The sequence below is a fragment of the Sciurus vulgaris genome (assembly GCF_902686455.1).
Source record: "Sciurus vulgaris genome assembly, chromosome: 8".
NCBI lineage: Eukaryota > Metazoa > Chordata > Mammalia > Rodentia > Sciuridae > Sciurus > Sciurus vulgaris.
The window spans coordinates 152,363,018-152,389,053 of NC_136468.1; the positions used below are offsets into that span (position 1 = coordinate 152,363,018).

A 26,036-nucleotide genomic window follows, 5' to 3' on the forward strand; every position below is an offset into this window, starting at 1 on the left:
CTGAGCGGCCACCAGACTGCTCAGTGAATTTGGCAACGTGGCAGAATAAGAAATCCATACACAAACATTGTATTTCTGCCTACCAGCAGCAACAAAGCATTAAGTTTAAAAAACAATGCAGATCCAATGGCATCAGAACTATGAAACATGGCTACATCTGGCAAAGGAGGGAGAAGCCTTGTGAATCCAAACATCTGAAACTCTGCTGAGAGACACTAAAGAAGACCTATGTAAATGCAGACACGTTTGTGTTTAGGAGCGAGAAGAACCTAAATTGTCAGGATGTGCATTTTTCACGAATTGACCTAAGGATAAAATGCAAGTCAAACAAACCAAGTACTTTTTTTTTCTTTAAGAAATCAACAAACTAATCCAAAAAAAAAAAAAAAAATTTAAAATGCAAACAATGTAAAATTTTAAAAATTGTTGAAAAATAGAGAACTAAAATTAGGATAATTAGAATTGTTTTAAGACACTTTATGAAGCTACAGCAATCAGGAGAGTGTATGCAGTTTGTAACAATTTCTTAAGTATTTTATGAAACTAGAAGACAGCAGCTGGGAAGAAATGATACGTGTTTGAGAGCATGGAAAGACGTATGGCTCTGATTTGATCACCACCTGTTGTATGTGCGTATTGAATCACAACAGCATACCCCACAAATATGTATGAGGATTATGTGTCAGTTTTAAAAAGTCAAGACGGGGGTTCACCGAAAGAGAACAGTGCCCGCTCAACAGGCCCAGAGATGGTTAACAACCGACTTTTAGCAAAGGTACAAAGAGAATCCAATGGAGAAAGAATGTTTTTTTCCCAAGCATGGTATTTGAAAAATGAGACACAATGTAACCAAGGAACAGAGCCCAGGTGCACACCACCAGCAGAGGCTCAAGACAGGTTGCACAATTAAGCGCCAACTGTGGCGCTCCTGGAGAAGGACCCTCCTCACTCTGGTTTCAGCGCCGAGTTCTCAGAATGGATGCCAAAGCACAACCGTCAGAACAGATTGGCAGACTGGACCTCACGCTGCTGCTGGGTCGCTGACCCAGCCACCACAGCGACCGGGAAGGCTACCCACGGAGAGGCCATTCGTGATGAGGGATCTGACAGAGGGCACGAGGAGCCCACGGTGCCCGTCCTCGAAGCTCAATGAGGCAGAAGCAAGCTGCCAGCCAGAAGCTACAAAGACCAAGATGCTCCAACCAAGAAGACCTGCGGACAGACGGCGAGCCAGCAGGTGACAGAAAGCAGACAAGAAGCCGCGACCTGCCTGGGACACCAGCCAAAGCCAGCTAGGCTCGGAGGCTCTGGAGTTCCACACACACTGCAGGAGCGTGGGGCGGGCCCCCAGTTTGGAAGACAGTTTGGCAATTGAGAAGACTGAGTCACGCTTGTGTGTGTCGAGTCTGGGAATTTCCCAGTGCTACACACACACCTACCTATAATCTGACCGTCTGAAGGTCTGAGCCACTGGGGGCACACTCAGCATGGAAGGAACGGGCCATGGGGTTGCTTCTGGTACAGCAGCAGGTACGTCTCCTGCGCCAAACCAGGCCACACCAAACCCCAGGAAACAACCATCCAGGACAAGAGGGGACCAGCCACTGCTCCCCGACGGGGCAGGGCCACACAATGCACTTGGGGACACTGGGGGTATCCAGGGACAGAGGCAGCAGCTTCCTGCCGTGGCCAGACCCCAGCTGCAGCACCACCTCTTTCTGCTCCTCCAGCCCCTCCCACAACCCTACAAATGTACCAACTTCTCAAAATCCCAGCTGAGAGCACCCTCATTCCCCCGGCACCCCAGGAGAGCTTTCCCACAATTCCATACCCACAGGTGGGCATCAGGACCCTGTTGAAGGAGCCGCCTCTGCAGCAAATGGGGACTGGTTCACTGTCCTGTGGCCGGGGCTCAGTCTCGGTGTATAGAGACAACCAGAAGGGCTGCCAGTCACTGTCCAGATCACGGGCAGAGAGAGTGAGTCCAGGCCACCAGAATTCTTGCCTGTGTGAAATTAGACAAACCACATCCACCACCCCAAAGCCAAAGGCTTTTCACTCACGCTGGGACAGGAGGGGCTGGGCAAAGGAAGAGGCCAACTGGTCAGCGAATGTGATTATCTCCTTGATTTCTTGTTGGATTGGCAGCCGCTGGGTTGTGGTATATCCATCATGCTCAAAGGCAAGCTACATCCATGGATTAAAAATTAATTTACCGCCCAGCCTGGCTTCCAGCTTGATGCCTTAATTGAGTTTGTTGTGACAGTGGTGCTGAGCTCCAGGCATAATTTACCCAGCCTGCAGACCTCTGCGTTTGGGGAGAGGTTTATGAGCTCTGTAATGCAATTATCTTCCAGCACACACGGAATGCTTATCTCCAGAGTCACTGGATGCGTCCTGGGTTCCACATGCATGCATAACCAGGAACAGTTATTGATCTACTTCTTCAAAGACAGGATCAATCGTCTTGAGGTTCAAAAAGAGAGAGGAGAACTCTATCCCACTGCTGAGAAGAGCACTCTTTGGAGACCCACATTAATTAATTTAATTAGGCATTTAATCGAGCAGCTACTAAGCATTTGGAACACAAGCCGAGGGCTATCCTGTTGGTGTTTGGGATATCAGTGAGGAGGCTGAAGGGACACTCAGGCTGGGCCTGTGCGAGGCCCTGGGGCCTGCCCCCAGCACCATACAGTCTCTGTTATTCCTTTCCCTGGTGCCTCTGGCCACACAGGTTTCCAGAGATCTTTCTACTTAAGAAGGATTGGCACAGTGCCCTGGCACTGAGCGCATCACAAACATCGACCCTAATCATCAGGTAGAGATGCTCGGGGCAACCATTCTGCCCACTTCCCCAGGTGAGGAAGTGGAGACCCTCCTCTTCCATGATCCCCCTGGACAGCTTCAGCCCTGCCGTTCAGAAGGTGGATTCAGCAGCTCAGGTGGGGAGGTAGGACCCCAGACCCACCCTCTGGGCCAGGGTGGACACGTCCGGCACACCCCGTCTAGGCTGAGCAGCTGCCTCCACGTCCAAGTCCTGGTTGGGGCAGGTGCCCTCATGCCGATACCGCTGCCCTTGGCACGTGGCCCCCCTTAGCCTGTGGCCACGGGCTGTGCTGCTGGGCCTCCCAGCACAGTGGCCTCCTGTGCTGTGGGCAGTGCTGTACCCACTCTGGCTTACCCATCCTGGGTGGCAACACACCTGGGGCCCATGGTGTCACATGTGTGCACGTGACAGCCTATAAGGGACAGGCACACAGCCATGGGGTGCTGGCTACGTCAACGGCAGGTGAGGTAAGAGCGTGCACCCACTCTGGGAGATTCGGTGGTTTCCAGCCGAGTGGAGAGGGTCACTTTAAATGGAATCGTTGCCTCTGAGCACTTGAGAGTCCACCCTACACGTGGTTTCTCAGGAGCAACTGGCCCCCTGGAAAGGAAGCCCTTTCCTCTTGGTAGGGCCATCAATGTGAGCACCGGAAGGCAGGAGCCTGCGGTTGATCCTCTGCAGCCAGGCGGCCCCCGTGTGCACGTCCCAAGCCCCAGCCCCCTCGCCCGGGCTCGCTCACCTGGGTGCTCCTCCCTGAGGCCCCAGAGTACCCACCAGGGATGGGGGAAGTGAAGGAAAGGAAAGTCGGCCCTTCCACACACACCTCAGAGACAAGACCAACCCAGAGGGCAGGTGGCCAGCCAGGCCCATGTGACACAGTCGTGAACAAAACACAAAGCCACCACTTTGGCTGTGGTGGAGCTCGATGGCACAGTACTTGCCTGGTGGGTGCAAGGCCTGGGTTTTACACCCAGCACTGGAAGCAGTTCTGAGGCGCTAGAGGTGGTTTCACGCGGGCAGACAGGACTATGCGCAAGCATGTACGGAGCCTGGGGGATGGGGTCCTCGTGTCACAGTGCGGAGGGTCCACCACTCCTCCTCCCCAGCCTCACGTGGCCACAGCCGCTACAGATCTGCTTTCTGGAGCAAAACTGGGGACGCAGGGGCATGGGGCCGGGGATGAGTGAACCTTCCGGGTGCCGGGCTCACGTGTCTCTGAAACTCAGGACTTCCTTCTGTGTCCTAAGCTGGCCGGGAGCTGGCAGCTCCCAGGCGGGTGCTGGCAGTCCTGTGCACCAGAGGAGGGCAGCCCAGTTGTGGTGCCTGACGTCTGCCTGGAGAGCAGCGAATATGTGATGTGGCCTCTGGACCCGTCGGTGGTGGAGGGAGGGGAGGGCAGCCCCGGCCACCATGTGGCTTGCCAGGCTCAGCCGTGCCCACTTCAGCAGGCACAGTGAGAAGCCCTGACCTGGCTGGGTCTCAGGTGGCACGTGTCATAAAGACCATTTGGTAACTGTTTGCTTTCAGGTACAATGAGGGTATCGTGGTGACATAGGAAATGACCTTATTCCCAAGTGAAGCATGACAACACACTTGGCAAAGCAGTGACACAGCACCTGTAAGCCGGGCACCCGTTAGTACAGAGGGGGTAATGACAGGAGACAGATGAGAGTGATTGACAGATGACAGGTAGATGGTGGGGGCGTGCAGATCACAGAAGCCGACGGGTGATGGAGATGGGTCCATGGGCAGACGGGAGAGATAGCTAAGTCACAGACACAGGTGATAGATGATGACAGACCAATGAGAGATGCCAGGTGATATAGACAGGTGATAGAGGGACCAGTAGGTTAGCAGATAATCCGTGGATAGTTCTGTAAGTAGGCAGATAATAGATAGACAGATATCTAGACAGACAGACAGCTGTGACATTTTTAAGTGACTGATTCTAAGTGGTGAACCCTAAGTGAGGGTTCATTGGACTAGTCTCTCAATTTCAGCATGCTTGAAACTTTTCTTAAGTGAAAAAGGGAATGTTTTTGAAAGTGTAAACATGAAAAATAACTGCAGGCCCAGAGGGTCAGCGTCGGCCCGGACGCTCCAGGACGGGGACGGCACAGCGGTGCCCTCTTCTCTGTGTTCCTCTTGGTTACAAAATGATTCTCCTGGATTAAAAGCAACAGTGAGCGCATTGGTGACCCTGGGGTTGCCCCCATCCCAGGCCACCTTGCCCCAGTGGCCAGCTTAGGACACAGAAGGAAGTCCTGAGTTTCAGAGACACGTGAGCCCGGCACATGGAAGGTTCACTCATCCCCGGGCCCATGCCCCTGCATCCCCAGTTTTGCTCCAGAAAGCAGGTCTGTAGCGGCTGTGGCCACGCGAGGCTGGGGAGGAGGAGTGGTGGACCCTCGGCAGGTGCGCCTGCTCCAAGTGCCTTGGAACTGCCTGTTCGGCCAGCTCAATGGCCCGCCCCACCCCCCAAGGCTGCCCTTCAGAGACCACAAACGTCTAATGCTGGACTCTGGTCTTGGGATTTCTGGGACCTTTTCCCTTTCCAAAGTGTGACTCAAGCACAGGCCTTGGACTGCTGCTAAGCCCCGCTTTTGCTCAAACAATATAAAAAATAAATATGGTAAAATGTGAAATAGCTACAAGTCGCCCTACTCCCCGAGGCCAGAGCTCAAGCTCCGGTGTCCACATAGCGAAAGATAGTCCAGGGAGGGACATGGGAGCATGTGGGGCTCAGGGAGTCAAGCTCCCCAGACAGACGGAAGGGGCACCTGGCCCCACCCAGGAGCTCGCCCTGGAGAGGAATGACCACCAGGGGTGACTTTCCCTGTGTCACTCAGTGACACATTCTGGATCCGCAGAGAGTGTCCACCTGGTCAAGCTCCGCGTCCAGCCGCCCCTGCCCTGGCTCTCAGAGAAAAAAAGGAAAAGCACAAGAGAAGAGCCCTAGAGGTGTGTTTCTGCAGAGAGTGGGCACTGTGGGGCCTCCGACAGAAAAACTGCACACAGGGAAGGATGGGAAACGGGCTCCCCAGGAGGACAGGATGCAGGCTGGGCCTCCTACCCCCGGGTGAACACAGCCCTCAACACACAGCCCCAAGCCCCAGCCACAGCGAGTTGCCCACAGCCCCTGGCCATGCTGAAGTCCCTGGCTACATGGAGACCTTGGCTGTGCCGGGGTCTCTGGTTACCCTGGCTCCTGACCATGCCAGGGCCTTTGGCATTTCAGGAAAGTTTCAGGCTTGCAAGATCAAAGACACTTGCCCAGCCAGGTCACCTGTCCCTCCGGCAGGTTCTCCACTGCAGCGGGGGAGGGCAGCCCAGGTCCCAGGGAGAAGAGACTCTCGGGTCCCGAGGCTTGTTGGTGGCAGGGGCCTCAGGGGCGTGCCTCCACAGGGCCGGGAGCCTCGGGCCCTGCGGGAACAACTCTCCCAGCATGCCCCTGGCTCCCAGTGGTCAGGGGATCCCATGTGCTCCGGAGGAGGAGGGAGCCCACCTGGATGCCTCCTGCTGCTCAGCTGGGGGTCAGGGGACACTGGGTTTGGGTCCACCATGAGTCAGATCCTCTGGGAAAACAAACCAATGGTCTGACAACCAGGGTGGGGCACCAGAGTGAGTCCCAGAGTACGCGGGGTCCCTCTTCCTCTGCCTTTTTGTTCTATCTGGGTCTCTGGCAGCTTGGGCGATGCCCCACATGGGGGCGGGGGGTACTCGCCTGCTGCCTGGAGATGTGCTGGCAAGGTCGGGCAGCACTGATGGATTTGCAGTGTCCCATCTTAGAACTCAGAGGCTCGCAGGGAGCACGGCTCACAGGAGGAGCAGGGTCCCAGCGCAGAAGGAAGAGCAGAGGCTGCAGCCCCAGCAGCCACTCGCCCACCCACTCCTGAGCCAGGGAGGGGCTTCTGTTCTGCCGGAGTGGGTGCTGCCAGCCCTCAGGGCTCCCCTCCCGGTCCACTTGCTCCCTGCTTAAGGAGGCCAGCACCACGTGCCTCCCACAGGAGATCCTGCTAACATGCCGCACACGTGCTAATTCCCTTTTTAAAACCACACAGAGCCGTATGTATCACAGGGCCTGCTCCTGGCTCCATGGCTGGCCTGGTAGCATGAGCTCTGGAGCAGGAGCCTGTAGCCCTTTCCTCCTGGGAAAGAGGAAGGGTCAGGCTCCCCTGGCTCCTGGTTTCCCCTCCTCAAAATTCCCTGGGGTTGGGGGACAGGCCTGCTGGGTCAGCCGTCGCCTCCTGGCTGCCCCCAGATCTTCCTCCTGCTCAGCCACAGGTGAACAAGCAGCCTGTGGGTGGGTGGGTGCTCTTCAGAAGGAAATGCAGGCCACACACTGTTCAGAAGCACAAGATGGAAACGTGTCTACAGCCTGAGATATAAATAATCCGAGTCAAAATTCCAGCCAAGTATAACAAATAGCAGACTGCAGAGAAAGGAAGAAAAAGAGATCGTATTTCTCCAGGTCCCCCTCTTCACAGATCTTGCTAATAAAAGCAAGCTGGGGTGGGGCATTTGGACTTTGACCTAGTCTTAAGGAGACTTTGGCCTCCATCTAAAAGTCAGGAGTTAACAGCTTTCTTACTGGAAGTTTCTATGTTTTAAAAAACACAACTTGTTTTGTAGTCAGCTGCTTCCAGGTTAAGGCACCACACAGGCCAACCTGGCAACAGTGTGTCCACGGTGGTTCGCCTCCATTCCTTCCCTTCCCCACTCCATCGCCAAAGGTCTGCTCCACACCCAGGTGCACCTGCTGTGCCTCAGAGCAGCTGGGTGCAGGGAAAGGGAACAGGCCTTTGGTGAACCCTCCGTCAGGGTGGGTCACATGGACGCAGACAGACACATCCCGCAGGGCTGTGACGCAGGGTGATTGCTGCACAGAGAGAATAGCGGGAGCTCATTAGCTTTTGCTCCTGCGTCTCATGCAGGATTGAAATGACTCTGCCCTTTACTGATCAGGTCAGTCTGGATTTTTTGCTCCTTAGGAAGCAAATTCAAGGAGATCTGAAATCTTCCAGCTCAACGATGGAGGTGATGCACTTGGGGTCCAGGGAACTAAAGCAAGCAGAGGTGGTGGAAAGTCAGCATTGTGTACTGGGGACACTCGAGCCAATCAGGACGCGCACAGGGGACAGATTAGCTGGCCTCCAACCTAACAAAGGCACGGTGTCATGGGAACGGGAACGTCTGGGGCACCAGGTTAAACATTAAGCTCTGCCTGGGCGCCAAGCCCTGCACCTGGCCGTCAACCTCAGCAGCAAAGGCTTCTGTTGCCTGGCTACTGACTGGGGTGGGTCAAGGCCTGGCTGGACAGCCGTCCAACACCTAACGCCTGGAAATAGCGAGTGGGCATGGCCTGAAGCAGGGCTCTGCAGTGCGGACCGCCCGTGGCCCCAGCACAGGGAGAAGGCCGAGGGCCCCTGCAGCCCAGCTCTGCCTGGAGCTCGGACCCCTACAGGGCCTTGGAGCCTCCCTGGAACCTGCCCTCTTGAGCAGAGGATCCGAAGGAAAGGCGACCTTGAGGCAGAGCTGGAGAGCCGCGCTGAGACCGTCCTGCGGCCCCTGGGCTTCTCGGGCCCTTCACCTTCCCATGGGTTCTTCTAGCAAGTCCCCTTCATGAAGTCGCCAGCTTCAGTTCCACTGCTCACAACCAAGACCCAGAACCATGAGCTGAGCCACAGAGACGCCTCTCTCTCAGCCCCAAGGTCCCAAGCCCAAGACTGAGGGGCAGTGGGGCCAGCCACAGCGGGGAGTCCGCCAGTCCCGTCCCCCACCCAGGCTGTGAGCTGGCAGTCTCCGGGTCCTTGCCCTTTAGAGGAGACGGTGCAATCTCTGCCTCCATGTTCAAATGCTGTCCTCCCTCCGTGACTAGGTGTCCGGGTTCCCCTTTCACGGGCCACCCTAACCACCTAGTTTTTGTGTGTCCCCCCACGTAGAGACATCGTTGCCACCAGCATGGTCGCACCTGGTGCCCAAGGGCCAGACCTCCCACACATGCTCTAGGGACACTTCGACAGCCTCCCTGAGGCCTGGGCTGACCACCCCACCCAGCCAGGGAGCACATGGCACCTGCCGACCTGCTGCCAGGCCCCCCCTGTGAGGCTGGGACCCCTCAGCACACTCAGCTGCAGGTGCCGTTGATGGGCAGCTGAGGAGCCAGCCTCAAGGTCCAGAGATTGCGTATGGAGAGGCTGAGAAGGCAAGGCCACCTCTGTAGGAGGTGGAGGCTGCTGGAGCGAGGGCAGCTCAGCCTGCCCACCAGCCCAGGAGCATGGCCACCCCTCCCTGGCAATAGGGAGGACGTGGGTCCTCAGGGAGACAGGAGGCATGGCCTGGAGCCTTCCATGAGCAACGCCGGTGCAAGGCTGTGCTGCCTTTGTGCCCGACTCTGGAGGCAGCGGTAGACAGCAGGAGAACACGGGTCTGAACTCAGATGGTGTGAGTAGGGGCCCCGATCAAAACTGAAGCCAGGGCAGGGAGAGGACGCAGTGTCCCCGGGACAGTGTCTGAGCTCTTGCATCAAGCCCTTCCTGAGCAGGACAGGCTACCCTCCATGAAGGGACCGCAGGCCCAGGACCTCTGAGTGCCCTGCTATATCCACAGCCTGGTTTCTCTACTCTCCCGACCAAAAGGAGGAAGAAAACTGGATCCCAGGGTCCAGGTTGCCAAGGGGCAGGAGTCAGACGCCATCAAGACCCACATGGCGTCCCCGCAGAGCGACAGGCCCAGGGTCCGTCCGAGGCCCTGACCTCACGCACGCAGCTCCTGCTTGACGCCCCGAGGCACATGCAGACCCGGAAGAGGGAGGCGCCAGCCTCAGGACCCGACAGGCCCGCGGGTTCTGGCGAGTCTCCGCCTGGAGCAGACACAGCCTCCAGGGCACAGAGCCACTCTGCTTTGACTTGTCTACTTGAAGAAAAAGAAATAAACAAAATCAGATTTGAAGGACATAACTGCGGTGGTCCTGAGGAGTAGACTGAAGAGCCCCCTCAGCCAGACGCTCCACACAGATGACACTAGGAGAGACGGGCAGACCCCCGTCCTCCCCACAGGAGCCGCGGCTGGCTGGGCACCCAGGGGGACGGGTCACCCCCACACCCCAGGGTTCACCTCCTCCGTGCGCCAACCACAGACTGACCCCGGGTTTCCATGGGTAACTGTGAAAGAGGAAGCTTTCGGCCACACTGAGACCATCCTGGGGGCCTCCTCCAGGCCATCCTCCAGGGCGACCCTCCTGCTGCAGCTCCCCCTGCGTCAGCTGCCCAGGGTCAGCCAGGGTCCAAAGGCACCAAGGATCCACAGTCCTACATGACCTCCGCTGCCACGAGCCACGACCCTCTGCACTCACCACCAGCTGTGTCCCCCGCACTGGGCCCTCTGCTTGTCATGTATTCTGGTGCTGGGCATCAAACCCAGGACCTCGCAAAATGCTCAGCCTGTGCTCTGCCACCGAGCCCAGCCCTGTGCCTCCCTATAAATTAAACTACCATAGACTCGTCAGCCCAGAACACACAAGAGGTTGCACAGGGTGCCCTACCTCCCGCAGCTCCAGGCTGGGGTCTCAGAACGTGCCCCTGTGGGTGAGGGGGACTACTATATGTCTTCCCTAAATAGGTGACCATGCCTGGGTTTTGCCAACTGCCCTGTCCTAGCTTGCCATGCTCGGGGAATGCTGGGTGCACAGGCCAGTCTCAGCAGTGGCTTTGCCAGCTTGATGACAAAGCTCTCCAGGGACAGAAAGAATAAAATCTGCCTGCACAGTGGCACACAGCTCTAGTCCCATCGGCTTGGGAGGCTTAGGATGGAGGATGACAAGTTTGAGACCAGCCTCAGCAACTTAGTGAGGCCCTGAGCAACTTAGTAAAACTCTGTCTCAAGTAAAATATAAAAAGGACAGAGGTGTGACTCAGTAGTTAAACATCCCTGGGTTCAATCCCTGGTACCAAAAAAATAAAATAAAACAAAGAATGAAATCTCTCTGTCTTGTCTCTATGTCTGTGTGTGTCTCTCTCCCCACTCTGTCTATCCTTCTCTAACCCTCTCTGTCTCTGTCTCTCTCCCTCTCTCTCTCCTTTTGTATTTTGGTGGGGGCAGGTACCAGGGATTGAACTCAGGGGCACTTATTCACTGAGCCACATCCCCAGCCCTATTTTGTATTTTATTTAGAGACAGTTGTTTAGCACCTCACTTTTACTGAGGCTGGCTTTCAACTTGCAATCCTCCTGCCTCAGCCTCACAGGCCTCTGGGATTATAGGCGTGTGCCACCATGCCTGGCTCTCTCTCTTGCTATCTCCTTCTCTGTCTGTCTCTCCCTCTTTCTGCCTTTGACTCTTTGTCTTTCTCCCTCCCTCTTTGTCTCTGTCTCCCTTTCTGTCTCTCCATCTCTTAGTCTCTTTCTCTGTGTCTGTCTCTCCTCCTCGCTCCCTCCCTGCTCAATCCTGGATCGGTCTCCTCCCAGAGCGCCTGACTAGAGTGAACGGTTCTTGCTACCAGGCCGGGGCAACGGGAACCGTGACTTATCCCAGGAGAATGAGGAACAGATGGCTGGACGAAGCTCTGAGATGCTGGTGGCCCCTCCTGCTAGCATCGGAGAGTCCTTGTCTCAACAAATACATGCCAAGTTGGCTGCTGACTGCACAGGCAGGCGTGCACACGTGCACACGCAGAACACAAACCCAAGAGGCAACTCCAACACTGTGCAGCTGTTAAAGACTGAGGCGACCCCAGGACACCTGAATGAGTTCAAAGGGCAGCCTAGGTGCACACGCACCCCCCCACCCATCTAACCTTCTGCACGTTCTAGTGCTTACACAAATGCACTGTGCTTGTCTAGAGTGACGGGCAGGTCGGCAGGAAGACGCTCGCTGCTGAGGTGCCCTATGTTAACCCTGGGAGTGGCGAGTTGTCCGCAATGGTGGGCGAGAGCGTGCGCACCAAGTAAACTTGTGAGAGTCAGGAGCAGGCGAGACTCTGTGGCCCTGCCGCTCACCTGTGCACACCCACGGACTTGCTGCCAGACCCTGCTTTTCCACACCTGAGGGTTCAGCCTGGCCAATGCCCCTGGGAAGGAGGACGTGTGGGCATTGGGCACCTGGAAGCCCACCTCAGCCAATGACAGGGTACTGCAGGATCGTTCCCTGCTGCCCGTCCCTCGGGGTCCCAACCCTGTGTGTGCCACACCGTCTGGAGATCCTGCAGCAGAACGAGCCCAGGCTCCCACAGCAGCGACTGGCTGATGACAGGGGCTCCGGGCTCCTTCCCTGCGGCACTTCCCCAGGCCCCTCCCAGACTCTGGGGTCACTCCGGAGAGGCCCCTTGTACTTGAACTTCGGGCTTGCTCTGGGGAACCCAGGCCAAGACACGACAGCCTCACTACTCAGCACAGGCAGGGACTTAACAGAGCCAGGGGTGTGCCGCCTGCTAGTACAGAGCGAGCTCAGGAAGGGCTTCCGCCCGGGAAAACACTGCAGGTATTAAAACGCGAGGTAAAAACTCCTTGTGGTGGTGCAAAACTGTGATACCAGTGACTTGGGAGGCTGAGGCAGGAGGAGTGTAAGTTCAAGGTCAGCCTCAGCAACTTAGCCAGCCGTAAGCTGGGGAAGGGGCTCAGTGGTTAAGCGCCCCTGGGTTCCATCACCAGCACCAAAAGATAAATAATAAAATATGAAGCCAAGTGAGATTGACAGAGACCCAGACATGTCGATATGGACGTGGATGTTGATTCAGACAGGTGAAAACGTAGCTGGAAGTGGAGACCCAAGATATACGGAAGGGCAGACTGATGATGGCCATCAGCCTGGACAGGGCAGAGCGGGAGACGGGGTTCTACAGACCGACTCCCTGAGGGGTGGGGGCCTGCAGGTGTAGGAGAGGCGGGCGAGGGCAGGTGCACAGGCATGCACTCAGGTGTGTAGCGAGCCCGGGCCTGTGGGCCTGTGTGGCCATTTTATAGCAGATGGAGACACAGGCTTGGGGTCGTGGGGCTGGAAACTCCGGAGAGACACCAGGCCATTGGCAGTGAGGTCAGCGGGGACCAGGAGGGGGAGAGTCTGGAGAGACAGCACTTCCCTCCACGCCAAAGCTGGGGAGCGCTGCCCACGGGGAGCTGCCCCGCCCGGGTCTGCAGGTTTGCTGCGTTCTCTTCACCTGCTGGTGCTCTGGTCCCGTGCGGGATGACAGTGGTCGTAACAGGCAGGCAGAAAATGCTGCCCTGCGAGAGCTGAACACTTGGCAAAGGTGCTCACAGCGCTGGAACTGCCTCCAGGCTGCAGAGCAACCTGCTCCGAGCACATGCCCTCTGGGAGCCACTGGCCAGACCTCCGTCTTACCAAGACCCGCGGAGCTGCCTCCTAATTGCTTTCCCTTGGTGGTGAAATAATGCAAACGTTCCATCCCTTCTGAGTGGAAGCAAGAGCTAAATTTAAATGCAATGACTTAACGACGCATCTGCAGTTCTGAGCAGCCAAAAATCTATCAAGAAAAAGATCCGCCTGTTCCAAATGGAGGAAAGATTCACACGTGGCCATCTCGCTCCACTCCGCAGCTCTCAACCCCAGAGTGACCAAAATTAAAAACAGCAAAAATGTAATAAGCCCTCAAAATAATTTTGTGATCTGTACAAGAGCAGAGTAACTTCTGCACCATGTGGGCCATGTATGACGTGCACTCAAAAAAAGCCACAGCAAATAATTACCCGCATCGCTCAGCTGAGCAGTCTCATCCTCAGGTGATCTTGGTGGCACGTTTGTCTTTTGAGGGCATGCAGATAAACATCCACTTGTTATAAACAATATCCATTGAGGGGTTTGATGCCATCATATTGATACTGATGAAAATTTAAGAGTTCCGGAGTATTTCACAGAAAGCTCTCCACCCCCAGGGATGCTGACTTTATTCATTAAAGGATGATTGTGACAGGAAAAAAGGGGTACCAAGTATACATCCCATATCCACAACGACTGCAGTCTCCACACACTCCTTCCAGGGAGAACGAGCAGGCAAAACAGAGATCAGAAGATGGGGTGCAAATTTAATTTTATGAAGCAAATATGTTTGGGTCCGTTCCTACCACCATCATCATCTTCACCATCACCATCATCACCATGACCACCATCATCACCATCACCACCACCACCATCACCACCATCACCATCACCATCACCATCACCACCATCACCATCACCACCACCACCATCACCATCACCACCACCACCATCATCACCATCACCACCATCACCATCACCACCATCACCATCACCATCACCATCACCATCATCACCATCACCACCACCATCACCACCATCACCATCACCACCATCACCACCATCACCATCACCATCACCATCACCACCATCACCATCACCACCATCACCACCATCACCATCACCACCATCACCACCACCACCATCACCACCATCACCATCACCACCATCACCATGACCACCACCACCACCACCACCATCACCATCACCATCACCACCATCACCATCACCACCACCATCACCATCACCACCACCACCATCACCACCATCACCACCATCACCACCATCACCATCACCACCACCATCACCACCATCACCATCACCACCATCACCACCACCATCACCACCATCACCATCACCATCACCATCATCATCACAACCTACAGCCCCACTGTGTCCATCATCATCACCTCCATCATCAACACTACCCCACCACCCTGTGGACTGGAATCTGAGACCCAGGACAACTGTTTCTTTCGGACGCAGCCCCCCATCCCAAGCCTGGGCAGAGGCAACAAACATGTAGCTGGTTCACCTTCTGCTTCATGATCAAAAAGCAAACAGAACAACACTCAGAAGCCACTGATGGTGTGGTGAGAGCTCTTGGTCCTCCCCTGAGCCCTTGCTCATATCACGCCCTGCGCAGGAAGCCTCAAGCCAAGTGTGGCACAAGGAATGGCTGCATCCTGAACTCTGGACCTGGCTACTAACTGCTGTCTGCTCCCTGCACTTGTTGACCCTCAGGGGGCTCAAACTCAAAACTGGGCTTACGTGCCCCCATGGAAGTGGATCCCCACCCTCACTCGGCCTTTCTCATCTTAGACAAGGCCCTTCCCTCCATGTCTCCCTGTGCCAGCCATCTGGAGGTCATGCCCACCCTCCCGTCACCCTCCATCCCTCCACACGATGCTGGCAGGTCCTATCGCCCAGTGCTTCTTGGACCTCCCCACTGGCCTTCTCTCTACGCACAGCCAGGTGCCGGCCACCACAGCCACTCCTGGACAGCGTGGCCTCCCAACTCTCCTGGCTCCCCGACCTGCCTCCATCTCCAGTCAGAGCACAGAGTGAGCTCATTAAATGGTGACTCTGATCAAGTCCCTCTCCTATTTAAAACTCTGTCACCACCGACTGGCGATTGGCCTTTATCCTTAACATCATTGCCTAAATGCAGACAGCAGGGTCCTGAAGGAGCTGCCCCTGTCCGCCCAGCAGCCAGCTTTGCCACACCACGCTGGCCACAGGGCCTGTGCTCTGCCATCCCCCAGGATGCCACCTCTCAGACCACAGACCACATCTGTTTTGTTCGCCATCCTGTCCCCTCCAACCAACAAGCAGACAGTCGGCGCTCGACGAACGTGTATTGAATAAACAGTTCAACATTGAAAGAACAGGCACAGCCTGAGCTGATAAGGAAGCACTTTGAAGAGAGAGGAGAACGTACCCTACGGCCCTGCTGAGGGGCACCTAGTCTCGGGACGTGAATGGGTCTTCCAAAAGCCGATCACTTGCAGCTCGCATCTGCCGACGTCAGGCGTGGCGCGCCATTCCAGACCTGCAGGAGAAAGCATGCACGATCTGTCAGTCAGGATGGGACGGTTGGGGAGTGGCCTCCACCTCTTTCCGTGTCCCCATGCCGAGGCAGGGAAGGAGAGGCCCAGCTGTGCAGCACGGGACACCTCGGCCCAAGTGAGTGGCCGCTGGGAGAATAAACTCAGGGTCCTTCTAGTCTCAGATTTTCTTTTCCTCCAACCAAACTTCCTGGTGCAAACGATGGGAAAATACACACACTTCCTGATACACACTTGGTGACTGCGTGGACCTCAGATCCCCAGTCTGCAAAGACAAACGCAGTCCTGGCGAGGTATCCAGATTCAGCTGACGGCACAGTCACTAGGAGCACAAGTCCACGCCGGCCAGCCCTGAGCACACCTATCGTCAAAACGCCAGGGCCGGGGTCCCAGGGTGCTGCTGCATGTTGGCTCATCGATGAGATCCAACGTGGAAGTCAACGAGCAGGCCATGCAGCAGCCTCCGGGTCCCTCGCCACCAGACACTCAGAAATCCCAGGGCCAGGGGGACCCTGGAGGAGCGCGCACACACAAACATCAGAAGTTGTTCTACTTCCCTTTTATTTGGCTAGGACATAATTTTAAATGCCCTAGAATCACCAAGTAAGATGATAAATTGAATTGCTGTAGGTTTTATCAAAAGCCTCCCAAGTATGCTACGTCTGAATTAGGCAGCGTGGGTAAGAGGAAGAACAAAGAGACAGCCAGGCTTCATCCCAGAACTGGGAATGAGAACCGGTCTGCGCGGCCAAGATTCGATTCATTTCAACTTGGCCGGTGTCTGCTGAGCACCTCCACGGCTTCTGGCACTTCCCAGACCCTGTGGTAAGTCGGATCAAGTCCCGCCAGGAACCAGCCGTCAGGGAGGCTGGACACGCGTGCAGAGCGCTAACCCAGACGAGACTTAATAAGGTACGGATGATGACAAGGAGCTGTGAGGGAAGACGTCCAGACCAGAGACTGAGGTCTCCTTCCTGGACAGGTGTGAGGGCAGGTCAGAGGGAGCAGGAGAGGCCCCAGCAGCAGGCGCCACGTCGGAAATGGAGAAAGTAGTTGTCTGCCTGTGGACAGGCCCCCAGCCCCACACGCACAGTGAGGCAGCCAGACATTACCCCACGCTGGCCTCCCCGTCAGCTGGAGGCAGGGAAGGCGTGGGCAGGAAACTACAATCCAGGCGAAGACCTCCAGGTGCTGCCGTGGGAGCGTCCACAGGGAGAGGTTCAGGCGCACAGGCCTGCCTGGGCCGAGCCCTCCGCCCTCCTCTGGGCTGCCATGACGCACCCCAAGACCGACCGACTGACCAACCAAGGAGCACGCCCTGTACTAAGACCTACCCTCTGACGTGGAAGACGGAAATCAATCAACACAGAAACGAAACCCAAGAGGAAGGGCCTGAGAGTGGCCAGGGTGGACTTCCAGAGGAAAACAGTCTGAGGTTTGCATCCTCAAGAAGCAACCAAGGTACCCTGGGAGGACCCGGGAAGACAAGGAGCACACGCCACCTAGGACAGCGGCTTACCCAGGAACTTCTGTGCGGATCTGTTAGACAGGGTTAAGAAAAATTCTCAGTGTGACAGAAAATACGTGTTTCAAAGGTACTTCAAAGGCCCGACCCGGAGGTCCAGATTTTACCCCAAAGATTTCCATAAAGAGGAAACGTAAAGAAACCGTCAGTTAAATATAATACCCAGCTCCAGATCAAAGCGTCTGGCGAGGGCTCCGGGGGTAGAGAGGCCTGTTCCGAAGGGCAGCGTGAGAGCGGGCAGAGGGGCAACCGAGCAGCCCTGAACTTCCAACCATAATCTAAGAAGCAATGGCATTTGAAGGGGAAGGCATGGGCTAGGCCACGGGCTACACCCCACGCACTGGGAACCAAGAAGAGGTACTGCCACGACCTGGAGGCTCACCCCACACCTCCCGCGGTCACACGCTCAGGAGGGTCTGGAGGACAGGCAGGGAGGCCGCCACGGACAGATACTGCCTGAACCGGGGCCAGCTGAGCCTTGGTACCGCAGGGCAATGCGTGTGAAAAAGACAAAGTGTCTGGAAGCAAAGTACCCAGGGCCCCACGCGGGGCAGAGCGCAGGCCCCAGGAAGCGCCAGAGAACGAGCGCATCCACCAGGTAGGAACGTGCCCCAGCAGATTCCATGTTCACGTGTAGTTATGGAGCATGATTTTAAAATGATAATAATGATGATAAAACAGCGGGGAGACCTGTACAGTACAGCAAGCGGGTCGGGGAGGGAGCAGGGGGAGTGAGATTGCCCACTTCATGCTATGGGCGTGTGTGAACACGGCATTATGAATCCCACCGTAAAGCATGATTATAATACCCCAGCAAAAAAAAAAAATCAAGTATTCAGAGAAAAGGGATTCCAGGAAGGCTTCTTCTGTCATGAAGAACCGGGAAAGAATCTTTAACATGTGAACTGCAAGTGGTGCAATTGAAAATGAGTCAAAGAATAACTCCAGGAGAAATGCGCTTCCTGCCCCGATGGCCCCACAGCTAGCAATGCATGCACAGCCGCCACTCAGACACTATTGACCCCAGGAGGGACCTAACACGTGCTGGGGCCGAATCTTCATGTGCTGCAGGCTTCTTGACACCGGCACTTGGACCTTTGGGGCCAGGTGATTCCTGCGGGGGGCCCTCCTGTGTATTATCCGATGTTTACCAGCATCCCTGCTAGTAGCAACCAGACGCCACAGACTCCCAAAAATGTCTCCCACCATGATGAGTCCTTCCCTGGAAGACAAAACCACCCCTGATTTTTCATCTAACAGGAAGTGCTTTTTGACTTGTGAAATTCGGTAAGTCAAAAGTTGGTAGAATGAAGGTTTCTTCAAGAGGAAACGTCCACAGTATCACACATGCATCAGTGGAAAGAGAAGGCAAAGCATGGCCGGGTTTTATTAGACACTTTTAACACTACCGATTTTTTTAATTAAGTGCATGCACTTTCACCCAAATTTTAAAATACTGTTGGGGCAGAAGAGAAGATGTATTTCCATCTAGTGTGGGAACTCACTGAAGTCTTCTGTGCGTGTCTCTCTTTCAAGGGAAATCCCGTGCTGCTCTCTCCACCCACTTGAGACACACGTGTGTGTTCTCCAGGTTGTAAAAGACAAATGGCTGCTGGGCAGCAACACTTTTAAAATCCTACATGTCACTGACTGCAGCCCAGTGGCCCACCAGCTACCTCGTGAGAGCAACTGTGGTCAAGGAGGAAGGGCGTGAGGAGGCCTCTGAACGTGATACAGGGCGGAGGGGACCGTGCATGGACCTGAGACCCCAGCCTCCAGGCAGGGCAGGCAGAGCTGTGCAGGGACTTCCTCCCTGGCCACGACCCCCGCCCTTCCCCAGCCTCACACGTCCTGCTTCACTCTTTTAAGGAATCCTGCCTTCTCAGGAAAATAGTTAAGGAGGACATAATACACAGATTAAAGGAAGTCATGATAATCTGCAAGTGACATGAAGGTTTCCTGATTCTATCAAAGAAAAAAATCCAAGTGGGACAGTAATTCCTAGGTGCCCGGTGTGGTCTCTGTACAGGATGGGTAACCTCCTCTCCCCTCCCTCCCTCCCTTTTGCACACCATCCACCCTTGCTAGCCAGCCATTGCAGAGGGGCCTCGGGCTCCAGGGTCTCACCAGGCTTACGGGAGTCTGGCTGACGTTGACGGCCCGAGCCACTGCGGGGTCAGCTTTGTGCAGTACGATTATCAGTGCTGCAGAAGTGGCCGGCAAGGTGGTGCCCTGGGGGGCGCACGCCACATCTGAGGACCCCAGGGTAAGATGGAACACGGAGCTCGAAAGTCACTCCATGCAGAGCTTAATTAACCGAGCTGATCGGTGGGCAGGGAACAAAGCGATGATTGATGTGCATTCTGTGGCCCCACCCCTTAGACACGTTGCCCCAGAGCACAGAGGAGCCGCTGCTGCACAGGGCACGCCCAGCTCCTAGTGCCAGCACCGCCTCGGTCCCCTGCACACAGGAGCTCCAGGAAGGAGCGTGCTGGCCGCCCGCCAGCAGGAGCGCCCTGTGCCGCACATGCCTGACCTGAACTCACGCTGCCACGGGCTGAGTGTCCCCATCATCTAATTGCATCCATTTTCTAAAGCCTTCCTGAGGTCAAGCCTGGTCTCACGGCTGGGCTGCAAAAGGGGAGGACGCTGCCCTGAGGTCAGATGGGAAGCCGAGTGAAACTTCCCGCTCGAGACATCATGATTTGATGCCGTTTTGACACCAATTATGGGATGTTTAAATAAGTAAGACCAAAGTCCACTCAAACAGAACCAGGATCTCTGAGGGAGTGAGCTGGATGGACAGAGGAGATGCATGCAGCCTCCGCAGGGCCAAGCCCACGTTGCTCCTGGGACACGGCATGGCAGTGCCCGGCCACAGTGCACCCGGAACCCACCCTGGTCCACAGGACGCTGCCGGCCCAGCTCTGGCTGGGGAACCAAGGCATGGGGTAGGAACAGTGATTCAAAAGACACGGTTAGCGCCCAAAGGCTTTGAAAGCAAGGTCTGCCATGATGCCGGAGCCAGAGAACAGCTCCCCCACCTCCCGGCCAGAGGGGCTTCTCCTAAGGCTGCCGCACACAGGGAGCCCAGTCTCCCGTCTGCAGAGCCAGATCTCATCAAGCCGCCGGGCTCTGCCTCACCCCCAAAAGTGGGTACTCACCAGGCACGGGGGTCACAGTCCCGTGGACCCACAGGACAGCCTCCCGCCCGCTGCCAGGCTCCCAGCCCGCTGCTTCTCGGCATCGAGCTAGAGGGCTATTTACTTATTCATGGGTGGCCCGAGCAGCCAGGGACCGCCCGCGTCAGCTGAACAGCATGGAAATTCAATCCGCGAGTGTTCAGCACATGGCATATCTGTCACCATGAGTCACGTAGAGAGAAAGCACACGGCTTCCAGGGCCACCAGGGAAACTGGCGTGGTGACAGTGAGCAGGTCAGAGGCCAACACCTTCCTCCCCTCCATCCCTCTCTCCCCTGTGGACCGCCCCACACCACGTGAATGCCCTGGGTGCCTGACAGGGACGGGATCGTGTGGGGGTCTATCCTTGGGGACAAGCTGCATGCAGGAACCGCCCCTTTCTCCCTTGAAAGTGTGCATTTGGAAAGAGAGGGTGGGCATCTGGGGACTCTAGGGGACATGGGGCTGCAGGGACGTCCCTTGCAGCCAGGCGATCCTTGCGATTCCAGACTTCCCATGCGTTACCAAGACACCCCTGAAGGAATTCGGGGTGAGCACTCCGGAGGGCTGACGACCTCACCAGAAGCCTCGTGGGTGCAAGACGCCGGCGCGGGCTCCCTGCTGCCCCAGGTTTGGCCTAGCGGCTCGAGCAGCCGCCACGCTCACCCCGAAGTGGTGTCTATCAGAAGGCAGGGCCTCGCTCGTCTCTGTACCTCCCCTTGTCCACTTCAGTGGGACGCTAGCACCTGCAAACGATGCTGTTAAACAAGCGCTGGACCCCAGAGGCGAGCCCTGGCCTGCGCTGAGCCATAAGAAATGGAGGTGGGTGGAGGCCAGGCCTCTGGGTGGAAACCAGCCACCCACCCAGAGGTCAGAGAGAATGGACGCGAGCTGACCTAAGAGCAAGCTTTGTGGCATGTCTGCCTAGAGAACAAGGGGAAAGAACCAGGACATTTTGGCAAAAAGGCATGTTTTTTAAACTGAGGCCACTATGGCCTCCCTGCCAGCCTCCCGGAGAGCAGCCGTGAGGACCCGCTGCAGCCCTTCCCAGATGGGGTGTGGAGCTCAGCCTCAGAGGGCCTGGCGTCTGTCTCAGCCGGGATGGGGCGTGTGCCGCGGTAACAACCGGGCCGCGGCTGCGGTGGCTGGGAAGGGCAGGGGTGGCCTCCCGCTCTGGCCCCACACCAGGGATGGCTGGGAGCTCGCGCGGCCTTCCTCCTCGCTCCGGACCCGGCGCTGGGTCGCTGCCAGGCGGCCAGCCCCTGCCCTTGCCCTTCACAGGGCTGCCACCTCTGCCTGTGAGGAGGCGGAGGCTGGTCCTGGCGAGCAGAGCCCTGGAGCTCGGGCTGCTCCGGTGCCCACGCCTAGGGCAGGGCCGGCGTGTGGACTCGCTCGGGAGAGACCCGTGCTCCAGGGTGGTCGCTGCGCCATCCCTGAGTTCAAGATGCTGCCCCGTTAAGATGAAAGCAACGCAAACCCACACTGGGAGAGAACAATGAGGATGCCAGACGGAAGCCTCGGCCTCGCTGCCCAGGGGAGGCCGCTCCGCAGCCTCGGGCCTTGTGGCCCAGAGCTGGCCGCTCCAGAGCAGCAGCCCCTGGCTCTGCTGGAGGAGGTGTCCTGGGACCCAAAAGCGGTGATCCCGCATCTGACGGAACCTGGAGCCACCGCAGCCTGCAGGGCGCCCTGCCCCCTGTGACCCACCCGCTGCAGACCTGAGCAGAGTCTGAGGAGGAAGGGGGACCTGACCTGCTCGGCACAGAGACAGCGTCCCTGGGGTGAATGCATCACTGGTGACCCCAGTCGGGGTCTGGCTTTGGTAAGGGGTTGAGAAGCCAGGTTTCTTGGTAGGAGATCGGAGTGACCGCGGGCTGTGATGGCCAGACAGCCCCCACGTCCCTGGCGTGACAACACGGGCATCGACCTGCTACGCCCAGGCATATTTGGTGAGCGAGTCACCAGCTCGCATCCCAAGCACAGAAACTCCTGCTGTCCTGCCTTCCTGGGCTCCCAGGGCCCCGAGACCAGCACAGGGAGAGCGCCCTGCTGGGCAGGCACCAGCTGGGCTGCATGTCAGTCCCCGGGGCGACCAGGGTTCCCTGCAGGGCAAGAGGGCAGGTGGCGGGGCGTGTGCACCATGCAGCGATTCAGCACGTGCTCACACACGTGACAACACACACCTGACTACACACCCATACACAATTACACACACGTGACTACACACGTGTGACTACACACACCCATACACACGACTACACTCACATGACAACACACAGGACTACACACCCATACACCCATGACTACGCTCACATGACAACACACAGGACTACACACACCCATATACACAATTACACACGTGACTACACATGTGTGACTACATGAACCCACACACACACGACTACACACACCCACACACAATTGCACATGTGTGCCTAAACACACGTGGCTACACACTATACACAGGTGATCACACACTAACCACTGCACCGCAGGGCCTCCTCCCTGGGCCCCAGGAGCTCTGCGCTGGTGCAGGGGGCTTAGGAACGGGGCGGGAATGTGGGAAGGCTGAGAAGAGGAGGCAGCTACGCTCCGGGGAGGACTTTGCCTAAGCAGGCCCCAGGTTTGGGCTCAGAAGCTGGCGGGAGTGGGAACAGCAGCCTCGTACCCTGACCACAAACATGGACTAACACTGACCCGCCGTCCTCAAAGCGCCAGGCAGTGTGCAGTGCTCCACTCTCCCCACCCAGCCAGACGCAGTGCCGAGGGTCGAGCCGGCCCGGCACTGCGGATCCGAAGGCGGCTGCGGTCCGAGCCCCCGCCAGGCGCACACGCAGAGCCAGCCCCTGGGAGCGAGGCCCCAGGCCGTCAGTGCGTCCGCCCGCTTTCCTCCGAGCGGGTCTGGCCTGTGTTCCCAGCTGGCCCTGCTCTCGGGCTTGAGGGCTTGGACTGAATTCTAAAATCCCCAAGTCTCCAAGGGTCTGCAGGTCCTGCCCGTGGTGGACGGCCCTGAGGGACACACCCCTTCAGTGGCTGCCAGCCGTCCTGGGCCACCTCATGTTCTGGGGGACAGTGAGCCAGGGCACAAGCACCCGCACGGAGCAGGTGGCAGATTCCTGCCACCCTGGCTGGCCCCACGGGCTATGCAGCACAGTCCTGCCGTCCAGCACCTCCAGGGCATCCACAGCGGGCATCGCAGGCAGGGATGGGCCGGCGGGAACGCCAGCAGGGCAGCCGCAGAGGCCACAGACCAGCAGCCCTCCAGGGAGCAGAGTCGTCCACTCGGAAGAGGGAGGCTGGGCTCCACAGCAACCGCCTCCGTAAGCAGAGGCCCCACCTCACAGATAAGGAAACTGAGTCTCATCCACAGGGAGGGAGGAAGGTCGCTCGGTGACACTTCCTGGAGTAGAGGACCCTGCTCCTCCTCCCTCGAACCTCAGATCTCCTGAACCCCATGGGAGACACAGGAGCGAGTCCAGGGGCACACGGCCCACAGGAGAGACTGAGGCAGCGAGTGCACACGCCAAGACTGGCCCCCCTCCTCTCGTGACAGACACTAACAAGGGGGGAGAAAGCAGGGAGCCGGGAGTGGGTTCTGGGTCGGGGACAGCTGTTAGATGGCAAGGCCAGGGACGGCCTCGCTGAGGACATGTCCTAGAGCAGACCAGAGTGCAGAGGGGCTGGCCAACCTGAGACAGACAAGGGAAGGAGAGAGTCCCCAGCAGCTGGCCCAGCAGGTGCAAAGGCCCTGAGACAGGGTCTTAAGTCCAGACGGCCACCTTCCCAAAGAGCCCCAGCAGACATGAGGACCCCACCTCTCACAGGCAGAAGCCAGACCCTGTTCAGCAGAATAAGGGGAAGGATGTGGCGGCTCAGATCAGGTAAGGAGGACCCCACCCTCGCACTACGACTCGGCAGGAGCCTGGAAGACAGGTGGCGGAGGACCCACCTTCCCCCTCGGACAGGTGAGCCTTCGGGGTTCAGCTTCAGTCCATCAGAGCAGCTGGGTGCCTGCGGTCAGGAGCACGCGGGGTCACCTGAGCTGCATGTGGACTGTGACTCCAGGGGGCCTGGCGCACCAGCCAGCCTGGGAAGATGGACCATTAAACGAATTGATACGAGCGGGTGGAAGAGTAAAGTGCCGCACCTCGAGGAGCTCGGCGTGAGTGCAAATTAATCTGCACGCGTGTGGGACAGGCGTGGTCAGGCCTGGCCCCAGGGCGTGCAGGGGTCTGGGAGGACTGATCTCCAGGGGGACCACCCGTGGCCTGGACCTGGCACCTGGCTATCACGCAGGGGCTGACTGTAGTCACACACAGAGTTGGCCAAGTCCCAGCAAGTCAGAAAGCCCAGCAGAGGCTGCAGCTGGAGAACACATGGCCAGGCCCTCAGGACGCAAGTCCTGTGCCAGCACTCTGCACCAGGGGAGGCTCTTCTCCAGCACTGACTCAACCCGATGCTGGGCAGCCGATTGGCTCCATCCTAGCTGTGGTCGCAGCACAGGGTGGATGCAGGACCTGTGCACCGTGGATTTAGACTGGGCACAGCCAGAACTTTCCTATTGGAATTGCATGAGCACATTCATAGACCAGGGAGACTGAGGCTGCTTGTGGCCACAAGAGGAGTCAGCTTTAGCCCAAAGAGAGAACAGGAGGATCAGAAGCAGAGTCCTGCTTCATGACATTAAGTTGCTGGATCAAACCATGCCTGATGCTTTCCTTATCACTACACTTTCAAGTTGGTGTACACACCCTTTCCATAGGTAAGTCACTTGGTGATGCATTTTCTTAGTGGAAAGTCTCATAACCAATAGAAATCTAAAACTGAGCCTGCGTGTCTTGGTCTTCCTTGCCTAACTCAATGGATTCATTAAAACTCTTTCCAATTTCTAAATCACTTAGTAGCTTTGTTTGCCCTCCCAAGCTTTTAAAGAGAAGAAAAAGGGAAAGAAAGGGGAGGGAGAAAGCACTCAGGGTTTCATCCAAGCCCTGGAACCGAGAAGTGAGGCGACGGGGGTTTCACTTGCTCCCTCTCTGGATACTTTCTGCTTCCATCCCGTCCTAGGGTTTTGCTCTCAGAGGTGCTTCCCTGGCACTGCCTGGAGTCACACCCACGCACATCTGCCGGCCAGAGTGACAGCAGGCCCTGGAGGCAGCAGGATCTTCACCCTGGGAGCTGAGCAGAGACCCTGCGTGGGCATCTTGGCCCTAACAGCCTCTCTCCCGCGAGGGTCAGCACGGGGTCCTCCCTGCGCCTACTCAGCACATCAGGCAGCAGTGTCCCCACGAGGGAGCAGGGCCCACCCTTCCCCAGGGAGTAGCGAGGCCAAAGAACGCCCCTCTGGCTCCCGCCGCAGCAGGGCTGGGTGGCACAGAGGACCGTGCCCCCTGCCCAGGCCACGGCTCCCTCCAGGCCAGAGAGCAATTGGAGCCGGCATCGTGGGACATCAGAAGAGAGGAGGCAGCAGGCCCGTGGAAGCCGGAAACTGAACACAAAGGCGAGCTCAGCAGTTGGGGTGAGCCATGGGAGCCCTGTGGGGCCTGCAGGGGAGGAGGGGCTAGTGAGCCGAACAGGCCAGAGCCAGGGGCAGCTGGGTGTCCGGGGCCTGCTTCTGCCCTCCTGTGCACTGTTCTGGGGGCCAGCCTGTGCCCCCCTGCAGTAGCCACTTC

At 57.1% G+C, this 26,036-nt stretch overlaps 2 protein-coding genes across 2 annotated transcripts in view; both read right to left on the minus strand.

Annotated features, from left to right (window-relative positions):
• Window positions 1-15,576, minus strand: part of RIMBP2 (RIMS binding protein 2) — a 126,687-nt gene extending 111,111 nt beyond the window's left edge. The window contains exon 1 of the mRNA XM_079152478.1: window positions 15,537-15,576. The gene's annotated coding sequence lies outside the window, so the exon portion shown is untranslated. The remainder of the gene's footprint in view (window positions 1-15,536) is intronic.
• STX2 (syntaxin 2) overlaps window positions 1-26,036 on the minus strand; it is a 149,453-nt gene that overhangs the window by 32,275 nt on the left and 91,142 nt on the right. Inside the window, exon 11 of the transcript XR_013765973.1 lies at window positions 15,537-15,647. The gene's annotated coding sequence lies outside the window, so the exon portion shown is untranslated. The remainder of the gene's footprint in view (window positions 1-15,536; window positions 15,648-26,036) is intronic.